Source organism: Amphibalanus amphitrite, unplaced genomic scaffold (genome assembly GCF_019059575.1).
Source record: "Amphibalanus amphitrite isolate SeventyFive unplaced genomic scaffold, NRLGWU_Aamphi_draft 000056F_arrow, whole genome shotgun sequence".
Lineage (NCBI taxonomy): Eukaryota > Metazoa > Arthropoda > Thecostraca > Balanomorpha > Balanidae > Amphibalanus > Amphibalanus amphitrite.
Genome location: NW_024881552.1, coordinates 512,350 through 524,382, shown reverse-complemented (window position 1 = coordinate 524,382; position 12,033 = coordinate 512,350). Strand labels below are relative to the sequence as shown.

The window sequence follows — 12,033 nt, the reverse complement described above, 5'->3', positions numbered from 1 at the left end:
CCTGAAAAAGCCGGCCGTTTGCAAACCGCCTGAAATATCAGGCCGTATGAAAACGGCCTAGACAGTTTGAAAACGGCCTAGTCAGTTTTCAAACGGTCTGGCGAAGTACAACAGCCTCTGAAGATAACTTAATGGATCCATGTTGGTCGATGATCAGGTTACATCCATGTCAATGCTTGCGCATTCTGCCGAATGACTCGTCTACGTTGAACATTTTCTTACTGTGCAGATGCTCGGCCCGGTTGTTTTCCCGACAAAAGTACTAATTATACAAGTTCTCGGTCCGCCTGTTTACGGTCGTCCAGTTGATGGAGCCTGGTGAAGCCACTACTGGTGATTGGTGAAGCCTGATGAAACGCATCACTATAAGACTCACCGATTATTTTGCGGCATAAAACGCAGGAGCGCACAATGGACATTACAGTTGACATTAGAGTCCTCACCGCGCCCGGTCGACCGCCGGTGGCTGGCCGGTGGCGTATATACCTACGCCGGCAATACTTGACCATGCGGTGGAAGGCGAAACTTTGAAGTCGGGGGGAAGCCCGGGTCAACCGGGCGCTATACGGGCCGGGCCTCAGTTCTGCTGTCCTCTGTCCTTGGTCTTATCTCTTCCTTGGTCTGCATTCGACATCCGTAAAATTAGGGAGAATTTTCCGGGACTAGCGAGAATTATCGGGGATCACGTTCGGTATCGCGATAACGAGACATGCTGAGGATAGACACTCACCAATAATTTTCCCACGGTGAATATCCGAGTGACAATATTTTCCGGATGCCGAACGCACCCCAGGATTTCATGGTGCCATGTAATGTCATGAAACGGTCGTACTTCAACAAACTCAACATTGTCCAGCTATAACTTCATGCAAACCAGATTGTTTTCAAAATGCCTAGACCGTTTGCAAACGGCCTGGTGTCTGGAAAGTTGTCATACGGCCTAGACGGTTTTCAAACGGCCTGAAATTTCAGGCGGTTTGCATACAGCCTGGAATTTCAGCCCGTATTCAAACGGCCTGACTTTTCAGTCCGTTTGCATACTGACTGGGCTGTCCAGGCCGTTTGCAAACGGCCTGAATCGGGCCAGGCCGTTTGCAAACGGACTGAGTTTTCATACGGCCTGTAACAGATACATGACTGGCTGCCCGTGCGATGCTCGAGAAGTTGTGAAGGCGCCGGTCGTACGGCCGATGTAAAGCCTGAATATTGCATCTACACGTGGCTTCAGGTAGAAGAACGAAGGAAATACGTCTCACGTTTATTTTAAAGCCTACCTAGTCAGTGAAAGAAAAGGGGTTAAACAGGCGATGCGAGGAGGTGTACTCATAACATTCACCTCAGAGGAAGCGTTATCGGATGCAAGTCTTATTATAATCGTCCTTTTAAAGGGCGACTCTTACTATGGCTATAGGGAGAACACCAAACAGCTGGCAGCCGCTAGCCTAGCTGTCAGCTAGGGTTGTGTGTTGAAGATGGACCACCTGTGTGTGTCACTAACACAGCCCCGTGTCACAGTGTCATGACACAGCGCAACTCTGCTCACCGCCCGTGACACATCTGTGGTTAGCGGGGCCACCTGTTGTCTGAATAGGTGGGTTGGAGTGTATCACTAATAGAAGAATAAAAAAGTGCTGAGGTAGCTATTCAACAACGGTATAGCTGTGCTCGTGCGCCGAACAGAAACAAGTGTCATTAGGTGGCTTTCATTTGTTCTTTCATACCGCTTTTTACGCGAGATTTCGAATGACTAAAACACCATGATCATTTAGCTGCATATCAGCAACAGGTACGTACTTACGTACATACATGTGACTGCGTTGCATCTAAAGGCATTTAAAGGCATGCAGTTGCAATTGCAATTGCATGCTTCGAAGTCAAAAATAAATTTTCGCCCAATAATAGGTATACAAAAGGGAAATTATGAAGCGCCTGGCCTTGATGCTTAACCCTCGCCCATGTAGGGGGGGGGTTGGTGCAACCCCCCCCCCCTGAGGTTTTTCGGAAATAGTGCAAAAACGGCGGCGCGCAGCGCCGCCAAATTTTGGGTACCTTATGGGGCAAACCTTGCGCATCTTTTGATAAAAAAATCTTGACCGGGTCATGTCAGGTCACGAAGTTATGACGTCACAAAGGGAACAGCCTCCGGCCGGATTTTCACAAACTGAGTGCCAACGCCCGAGGTTTCCTGCCGGTGGTACGGAGATCGGTTGATGGATCGTGATGAAACTTCCCATGCATGTTGGGGCAAGTATTGGCTATCATATGGTATAAGAAACTTGACCGGGTCAGGTCAGGTCACGGAGCTATGACGTCACAAGAGGAACAGCGTTCGGTACTATTTTTGAAAAGCGCCCGAACCACTATTTTGCTAATTCTTGTCACCTCAATGGGAATATGCAGCAATATTAGCTTCTATAGGGAGCAAATGGACCTCCCAAATCCAAAAATACAATCAGATTTCAAAAATTTAAATTTTGATTTTTCGAATTTCTGCCGCCGACTGTGACCTTGCCGACTTCCGGCGCTCCCAACGCGCCATTTTTAGAGCTAGGGAAACGAAATACATACCAAACGATAGAGAATTGATCAAGGAACACGATAGTGAAGGTTTCAAGTCGATATCTCTCACCGTTTTGCCGCAATCGCCGCCGAAAGTTGAAAAAAGTCTATTTTTCCTAAAATTTGACCTTTGACCGGTCAAAAGTAGGTCAAATGTTGACCTAGGACCAAAAAAATACCACCAATCGCGAGATCTCGGCGAGAGCAATCCGTTGGTCTTTTCCGCTAAGCTCTACGACGCTCCGTTTTCAAACGCCAAGGGGGGGGTCGCACCAACCCCCCCCTGCATGGGCGAAGGTGGCAGATCGCCGTTTACGGGCGAGGGTTAATATCATCAGCCTCAATAGGTTTTCACAAGAATCTATTTCAGCAGCAGCAGGCTGCTCATAAAATCCAGTGTTTAGGCTAAACGCTTAAAACTGTGTGTTTTGTTTTGATGAATACTTTGTGAACGAGGACCAGCGGCGTATTTAGAAAATCGCGAAGGGGGGGGCCAAGGGTTTGGAGGGCGCCACCTCACCCAAGGAGGGCGCCATACGGTCGCGAGATAAAAAATCGCTCAGTGGGGGTTGGGGGGTTGGGAGGCGTTTTTTACCATGCCACCAGTTTTTTTTTTTGCGTAACCTCGTATAGGTCGTGCTGCATTGATTTTGCATCGTGTGTATTCTTTATACTCCAGGTCACAAAAGGTCAAGTGTTCTTGAAATGCTGCGCCGAAGGCGCGCGAAATTTTTGAAAACAACCTTTTCCTCCGCTTTTTAGGCACGCCTTTTATACGATCACTGTTCAAAGCTCCTCTCGCTCTTTTACCAAATTTGAAGGTGTAAAAAATACCTAAGGTTTGGTCGGGCCGCTGCCACACAAACTGTACAGAAAGCTTGGCTCATGGGTGTCGATGTATAAAAGTTTATTGGCGGTGGCATATCTACGCACCAGATCACTGTATCGGATTGATACCGGAGCGCGAGATGCGTAAACATCATCCAAATTACCTCAGACCAGCCTTCATAGCCTTCTCACAGATGCATACAGTGTACCCACATAACCAGTTTCAATCACCGAAACTTAAGATGCCTGCTGTTGCGCCCGAACCTGTTGACAATACTTAATCGTAATCCATATAGATGCCATGATGCACGTAAAGTAGGATCAATCCGTTAAGACCAAAGACGTGTTTTATGCATCGTAGAGCGTAGATAGTTTTGGTAGGTATAGATACTTCATTCATTGTGCTGAATGCACGTTCATTTGTGGCAGTTTTCACAGGCAAGACATCAACTATGTGCAATAGAACGACTAAGTTGAAAAACATGCCAAAGGAGTAAATAAATGATAGGAGGGCAGCGATCAACGGATGTTGCCAATAGGTAGAAGGGCTGCGATCCACAGGAGGGCACTAATAGGTAGAAGAGCCCCGATCAACATCCCGAGTTTCGACAGTAGGGCACCGATAGGTAGGAAGTTGGCGAGCAGCAGGAGGGCGCCAATGGATAGAAGGGCAGCGATCAACAGGAGGGCACCAATAGGTAGGAGGGCGCCGATCAACAATCAACAGGAGGGCGCCACCAGGTAAGAGGGTGGCGAGGAACAGGAGAGCACCAATAGGAGGGTGGCGATCAACAAGAGGTCGCCAATAGGTGGGAGGGCGGTCATCAACTGGAAGTCGCCAATGAGCGGAAGGGTGACGATTAAAATGGGGGTGGCAATGGTGAGGAGGGCGCCTTTGCTCAAGAGGATGACACGAACAGGAGGGCGTCTGTGCGGAGGGCGCTGGTCAACAGGAAGGTGCCAGTGGATAGGAGGGCGGTGATCAACAGGAGGGTGCCAGTGGTTAGGAGGGCGGCGATCTACACGAGGGCGCCAATGGGAGAAGGGCCCCGATTAACATTCAACAGGAAGGACTAGGGAACCAATAGGTAGGAGGGCGGCACTGAACAAGAGGGTGCCAAAAGGGAGAAAGGCGGCCTTCAAAATTTCACATGAGGGCTCAATAGGTAGGAGAGCGCCAATAATTATGAGGACGCCGATCAGCAGAAGGGCGGCAATGTGTAGCAGGGTGGCGACCTACAGGAGGGCGCCTTCGGGTGAGAGGGCGCTTATTTACAGGACAGCGGATTACATAGGCGACCACCGTTACGCTTAGAGAGCTACAGCCTACAAATGTGGTTGGAGGGCGCCCGAGGGAGCCCTCCAACCGTATTTGGAGGGCGTATTTGGAATGGGCGTCCTCCGAGGGCGCCCTCCATCCGTATTTTCCCTGTAAACACATTCGCGATTGGAGGGCGCCCTCCAGTCGCGATTGTTTTTCGATTCGATTATATCACAATTGCATTTGCGATTGGAGGGCGCCTTCGGCGCCCTCCAATCGCAAAGGGCGCCTTCGGCGCCCAAGGGGGGGGCCATGGCCCAGTGGCCCCCCCCCTGCCTACGCCCCTGACGAGGACCACAAATAAACGCAGGCGTGTTTTGCCAGGCTGGTGGGTGTAAATATTAGGCAGTCTCTGCCGGCGCTTTAAGATCAACATACTGCACGCAGCAAAACTCTGGGTGGGCTAAAAGCACCAGACGAAACCTTGCTTTGCTTAATTAACAATTGCGTGCAAATGAGTGAAAACAACTGCATCAACATTCGCTACTTAGCATGGCTATTTTGTTAATTCTAGCGAACGATCGTGGTACGAAACTGGTTTGTGCACCATGGAGGCATTAGCTGACGAGGAAATTTCAAAAAACGGCATTGGCCCCTATCGTCATCTGTGGTTGATCTGCGAGGACAACAAAATCAATAGGTACTAAAATACGTGACAAAAGTTCCAACAGTGCAAAACCAGTTTCAGCCATCAAGGTAAAAACTGCATATCGATTTCGCCAATAAATCATCGGCAATATTATCATGTATTGCCAATGCTTATCGTTTATTTGGGTTGCTTCAACCCAAAAACTTTTAACTATGTATTATCATTAGCCTTTGGGTAATTTCTAATAAGTCAGCCTTTCAAGCAGAACCTTTGCATTCCATCATACATTAAGTTCCGTTTTGGTCGCGGATATTCACCGGCCATGCTCATCTCGGAAAACTGCGCAGCATTATGGAGTGATGAAGTCGGCCGATAAAAATCATCAGCGCTATTTATGACCCATGTGTCGAGATTAATCTTGCAGGAATTGTACACTGTGTACTAACAAAGGTCTAGCTTTCGCAGCGTAGGCATATTACTGACTCGGAGGTTTTTCTTGATGGATGTTTTACATACACATTTTGTCAATTATTCATCAAAAGTTTGCTATGTAACAAAAAATGTACAGCGCATCAGCACCTTTGAACCAATAAACTTGCTATCACCTTCAAAGGACGCAGAGCTAAATGGGCTACAGAAATAGCATCCGATCACAACCGCTCCCGATTGACTGGGTGCTTTGAAGTTATCAGAACGGCCAAGAAAAGGAAATAAATACAAAGATGAGCGCAGTCAATAAATGGTTCTAAGACTAACTTGAGCTCACCGTTGCCAGTCCGTCAGGCTAACGTTGGTTAAAAGACCACCGTCCCTTCCTGACGCTGAAATTCAGGTCAAGGTCAGGCCCGTTTTCGGTGGAGGTCACCGCCGGCCGTCTGGTCTGGTGCTCCGTTCTGAGTTGCCACTGCAGGTCGAGAGATGACTTGGTCAGAAGACACTGCTGGGCCAACCCACACGTCGCGCGTCACTTTTGGTGGATCACGACCGTTGTCACTGCGCGGCCGCTGAGTGGTGACTGCGCTGCCACCCTGCTGTCACTGACCGGTCACAGAGTGGTCACTGCTCGGTCACTGCTCGGTCACTGGCCATCCAGCGCCCCTCCGGCCTGTCACCGCGCCCAGACCACCGGGACCGCTCGGCCCGCCCGCGGCACCTGCCCGTCCTCCTCCGGCGGCCAAGAGCAGAGACTGCAGCGCGGCGACTCTGACCGGTCGGCCGGCCGCGTCTCCTGCCGGCGCGGCCCGCTCGGCCCGCCCGCCGCCCGGTCCGCTGCCCGGCTGGCTGGCCGGAGTCAGATCGATGCTGCTCGGTGGCTGGGAGGAGGGCCCCGTCTCGGCCGCGCGCGGACGCTGTGCCGCCCGCCGAGGCCCCAGAGGCCGCCGCGTGGTGTGACCGATTATATGGCCACTTTGGGGGGTCTCGTTAGATTACGTGGTGCGCTATGACGGATCCGCTAGGTCACGGCAGCTATTTTAGGCCAGGGATGACTGCGGTGGGCCGCAGAAAACGTCGTTGGGTTACATCTCACTTCAAACATGTTTCTAGCACCAGGTAGAAAAAAGAAAAGGTACTGCGTTAAACAGTCCTTGCCACAATCAAAGCAGAAATGTCATTCATGTCTGATGCCTTTAGTCAACAATTCAATTTACGAGAGCCAATATACTGTAAAACGACCTCTTGGTAGAGCGTTCGGGTCTTGCATCGTAAAATATCGCAATCAAAATGATGCAATATCACAAATGATCTGAATCGGGGACTCATAAATCAGGCCTATTTCAATCGTCACAGTCCCTAGATAAAAGCGCAGCGGGTGTGTAAACTAAGGTAAAATATACTGAGCGGGTCGAAAGGTAGCCCCTTTCAGAAGCAGTTAGATTAAAACTGAACATACACGTAGCTCGTCTGTATTGGCGCACATATTCGCAATGACGTTATATTACCATCGCTGCTGATTTATCTCATTGTGATCAGCACCTAAAGTGAAAACAAACTACGTTTACCTCTAAATGGCTGGACTCTTGATTATATGAAAAGTATACATTCTGCTAAAGACAAAGGGCCTGCAGTGCTAAGAAACTGGAAACAAAAACTTGGACTAGCAGCCCCGGTCAGTGCATGGGAAGGTGGGGGGAAACAAACACGCCCACTTTCCATTATTGCAGCAGAGAAGAAGAGCGTAGAATACCCCACAGCCTACCGACTGCCCTTAGCTATGGCTGGGGAACGGGGGAGGGGCACAATATACCTACCCACAGCCAGTCCACTGACCGTCCCCTGACCGCAGCGGGGGATGGGAGTGATTAGAATATACGAGTACTCGCACTCACAGTTCCCACTGACGGTCCCCTGCAGCGGCGGGGATGGGAGGAGGGTGGTCAGAATATACTCGTACCCACAGCTCCCACTGACGGTCCCCTGCGGCGGCGGGGCGGTGCCGCGGCCGATCCGGGCTCGGCAGGGAGTAAGAGCGGCTCAGAGCGCGTGCATTATTGACTGAGTGATGGGCCGCTCTGCTCTCTGGCGCCGCTCCCCCGTGATGGATCACCTCTGTCCGTGTCGGACCCGGGAAAACACGGTCCGCGTCCACCGCCCGGGAAAACACGGTCCGCGTCCACCGCCCGGGAAAACACGGTCCGCGTCCACCGCCCGGGAAAACACGGTCCGCGTCCACCGCACGGGCGTCCATATCGAGACGTCCATATCACCGCAGGGGCGTCCACATTGAGACGTCCCGATATCACGGCAGGGACGTTCATATCGAGACGTCCATATCACCGCAGGGACGTCCATATCGAGACGTCCATATCACCGCCCGGGCGTCCATATCGAGACGTCCATATCACCGCACGGGCGTCGGGCGTCCATATCGAGACGCCCATATCACCACCCGGGCGTCCATATCGAGACGCCCATATCACAGCAGGGACGTTCATAGCTTCGCCAGAACGTCCATATCAGTTCATACAGCAGGGACGTCTATATCACAGCCAAAATCACGGCAAACGGTAGCGGTAGACACTGCTTAACACGCGCACCGACGGAGGGAGGCGGATATCCGCCCCCTGAGGTTTTTCGCGAATAGCGGGAAAACCGCGGCGCGTAGCGCCGCGAAATTTGGTACGACTATTCTCTCATCAATTTTACACATGGTGTGCGAGTTTGAACCTCCTAACTTTAAAGGTCAGGTCACCAGGTCACTTTGAATGACCCAACCTCAAGTTACTTTTTTGCAACTTTGACACCGTGCCAGAGCTACAGTAGATGTCGGAGGCCTTTGAAAGTCGCAGGATGTTATAAGGTCAATAGTAGCTACAATTTGTATATCTCGGAATTTCGATATCGATGATCTAAGGTCAGGTCAATTTTTCGACCTCCCCATTAAAGGTATTATCAGGGTTTTTTCCGAAATTTCGGAGTTACTCAGTGAAACGTGTAGAAGAAGGTGGCTGAGGCCCCAATCCGAAGTCATTCGTCTCAAAATTGCCTAATTTCCAAATGGTGGGCCTCCAAAGTTGATCCGTCTGCCAGCCAGTACCTGGAGGAGGCAGTACCAAGTACTCGGATACATTTCCCTATAAGTCCATAGGCTTAACACTAGCTAGAGACTTCTAGAGATATTTTTTATGCCAGATAAGGCCGTCGCATACCAGATAAGGCCGCAACGGCCGTTCAACGTTACGTGGGGAAATGGGAGAAATATAAAGACTTTTTTTCTCTGACGTCTCCACTCCAATATCTCTAGCGCAACTGGCAAGCGTTGTTAGCATTGGCTCGTGTCGTCGTAAATAAGATTTGTTTGACGGATATTCCGTAAGTTGAGTGTGTTGTTGTAATTTCTGAGGCTGTATGAGTTGGACGGAATGGCGCCATCCCGCCATGTGCGAAATCTGTGCGAAACAAAGCTGTTCCTATTCATATTTGAATGTTCAAGACTTGTGGGCTTTGTAGCCAGTGCGTGTAGCTTCTAGATATCCTGTGGGTTATCAAAAATCAAAATAATTAAAAAATTATGTTGTGTGCTTTCAAACTAAGCTCATCCCGAGTGTAATTCAAGAATGTCTTAGTTCAAGCAATTAAACTTGAAAGTGATATAGCTCCAGCAATGAAGAAGCTTGGATGGAACGTTGAACCAAAGTTACCTATCATTTGTAATGTTAATGCTAAGTGCTGAACGTTACCAATAATTCGAGACATCCGTTGTAAGATGTATGACGCAGATCAACTTTGATCAAGTGAAGAAAATAGATTTCAGATGAAATAATGTCAATGTTCAAGGCTGAGCGACTGGCAGATTTCGGAGTGAGCACGAGTGGCCTTGAGACATTCTGTTTCTGTAGGTACTCAAAATAAATAAATTATCATGTTGTGTGCTTTGAGGCTAAGTGTTATCAGTGGTGCTTCATGGTTGTGCTTTGTTGTTGGTGTATGGGCATATTTTGAGCACATTGCAGCATGATCTTGGTGGTGTGTAAAGCAACTGATCTCCGCAGACTTTGCACTTACTTGCAAAGCCTGCGGACTGACTTTGCAGACTGGCTGACAATGAGCAATGCATTGCTGACTGATATTTATTCTGTGTTTGTAGCACAAAGTACAGAAGTGGCACATACATTGTTACTTTGAAAATCTGATGTGAATTTGATGTAGAAAATTGGTGACTGACGTTGAGTCCTTACGTATTGTGAGTAATGTACAGCTGGTGCATTGAGCACAGACTTGAGACCAGTGACGTTTGTATCAGTAGACTGTGTTTGAGTCTACTTATATGGTTCGTTCATGGTTGCAAAAAAACAAGTGTGACGCCTGCTATACTACTACCCTTATATGGCCTTGGTTTGAGTGTGGTGACCGAGTAAGCTGGTGTGTATAGCCATGCAATAAGTGTCTTGAAATATATTTTTGGGACAGTATTGAAATGGTGTGTTTTGGCCATCTGGCATGGATGATGGAAAGCCACTAACTCAACTTCAGGAACGCTTCTTCATTATGCTCATCTAAGGCACATCTAAGGCACATCTCAGCAGTGCATGTTTTCAGATTTCAACAGACTGTAATTGTTTCTGTATGTACATATGCATCATGCAAGGGTACAACAGATGCGGTATTTGGTAAGCAGTTGGCAGCAAGGTGGTGTTTGTACTTATTGGCAGAACCAGTTGAGCAGGACTAAAACTATCCTAGTTTCTCTCCAATTTACTCAGATCCGTCTCAACACATTGAACATATTGAAAGCGTCCATCCATGAAGATGTCTGCATGTATACTCATTTCCGAGAAGGCACGCTCGTCGCTCATCCATTGCCGAGCAGGCACGTGCGTGCCCATCGCCGGCGCGCATTAGCGCGCGTCCATGGCTGGGGCGCACGCGCGCGGCCATGGCCGGCATGCACGCGCGCGCGCCCATCGTCGGCACGCAAGCGCGCGCGCGTCCATAGCCGGCGCGCGCGCCGCGTCCTTACCCGGCGAGAACGCCGCGTCCGTACCCGGCGCGCACCCGCGCGCGTCCACAGCCGGCACTGACACACCCTGACCGACGGGCGTGCTGCCGTCGGCGGTCCTGACAGATGGGCGGCGGGCCCGGCTCCCGCAGCTCCGGCAGCGGGCGGCAGCCATGGTCGGCATACACGCGCGCGCGCCCATCGTCGGTACGCAAGCGCGCGCGCGCGCCCATCGTCGGCACGCAAGCGCGCGCGCGTCCATAGCCGGCGCGCACCCGTACCTGGCGCGCACCCGCGCGCGTCCGTACCCGGCCCGCACCCGCGCGCGTCCACTGCCGGCACTGACAGACCCTGACAGACGGGCGTGCTGCCGTCGGCGGTCCTGACAGATGGGCGGCGGGCCCGGCTCCCGCAGCTCCGGCAGCGGGCGGCAGCTCCGGTGACTGTTCCGGCAGCTCCGGCAGCGAGCGGCGTCTCCGGCAGCGCTCAGCAGCGGCGCCAAGCAGCAACAGCGGCTGAGCCAACAGGCGGCCGCGGAGGCACGCCCCCCCCCCCCCGGCCCCCCCTTTGCACATTGTTCGTCCATGGAGATCTGCAAGCACGACCATTGTTGAGAAGGCACGTGCATCCATGGCTGAGCACTGAGCAGGCACGTGCGACCCCTTTGCACATTGTTCATCCATACATATCAATATAATTTACCTTATTGATTAGTGTGAGTCTTGCAAAATCTTAAACTCAGAAATACTCCACAAAGCAGGCTGCCTGGGTGAGTTGCTAATATGAACATGATGAACATTATACATTAGTGCAGTACCTATAAGTATCCATGCTGTGTGAAGGACTTGGCCCTCACGTTCATTCGTTTGGTGATTGCACATGGTGGCATGTGTACCAATTGTTCTCCCTAACCCTTCTTACAACTTTGACTAGCAAGTAGAAGCTGGCAAAATGCAAGGAGCTTACAAAGCATGCTTATATGTAGATAACTGAGGATGATTCTCTCAATTGAAGCATGATCCACACTAATCAGCTTCTTCTGTTCTGTTCCACAAACTAAAACTGAAATGACTCAATTTTCCTCAAAATATATTCATTTATCACTCATAAACAACAAAAATATACATTAAGTAGGTAACAGGGCAATAAAAAACATACAAGTTACATATTTTTTCATGTACAGTCCTTTCACAGCAACAATATGTAGAAACGCACCAAGACGTTCACGGAGAGCCCACCCATAACAAACTATAGTTGAAGCCGGGGCTCTGCTGCAGCAGCAGGGGTGACGTACAGGGC

The 12,033-nt window shown here is 50.3% G+C and overlaps 1 protein-coding gene across 1 annotated transcript in view; it reads right to left on the bottom strand.

The window, feature by feature from the left end:
* Positions 1-6,595, bottom strand: part of LOC122378189 (muscarinic acetylcholine receptor DM1-like) — a 35,230-nt gene extending 28,635 nt beyond the window's left edge. Inside the window, exon 1 of the mRNA XM_043358954.1 lies at positions 6,064-6,595. The gene's annotated coding sequence lies outside the window, so the exon portion shown is untranslated. The remainder of the gene's footprint in view (positions 1-6,063) is intronic.
* Positions 6,596-12,033: the final 5,438 nt, after the last annotated feature.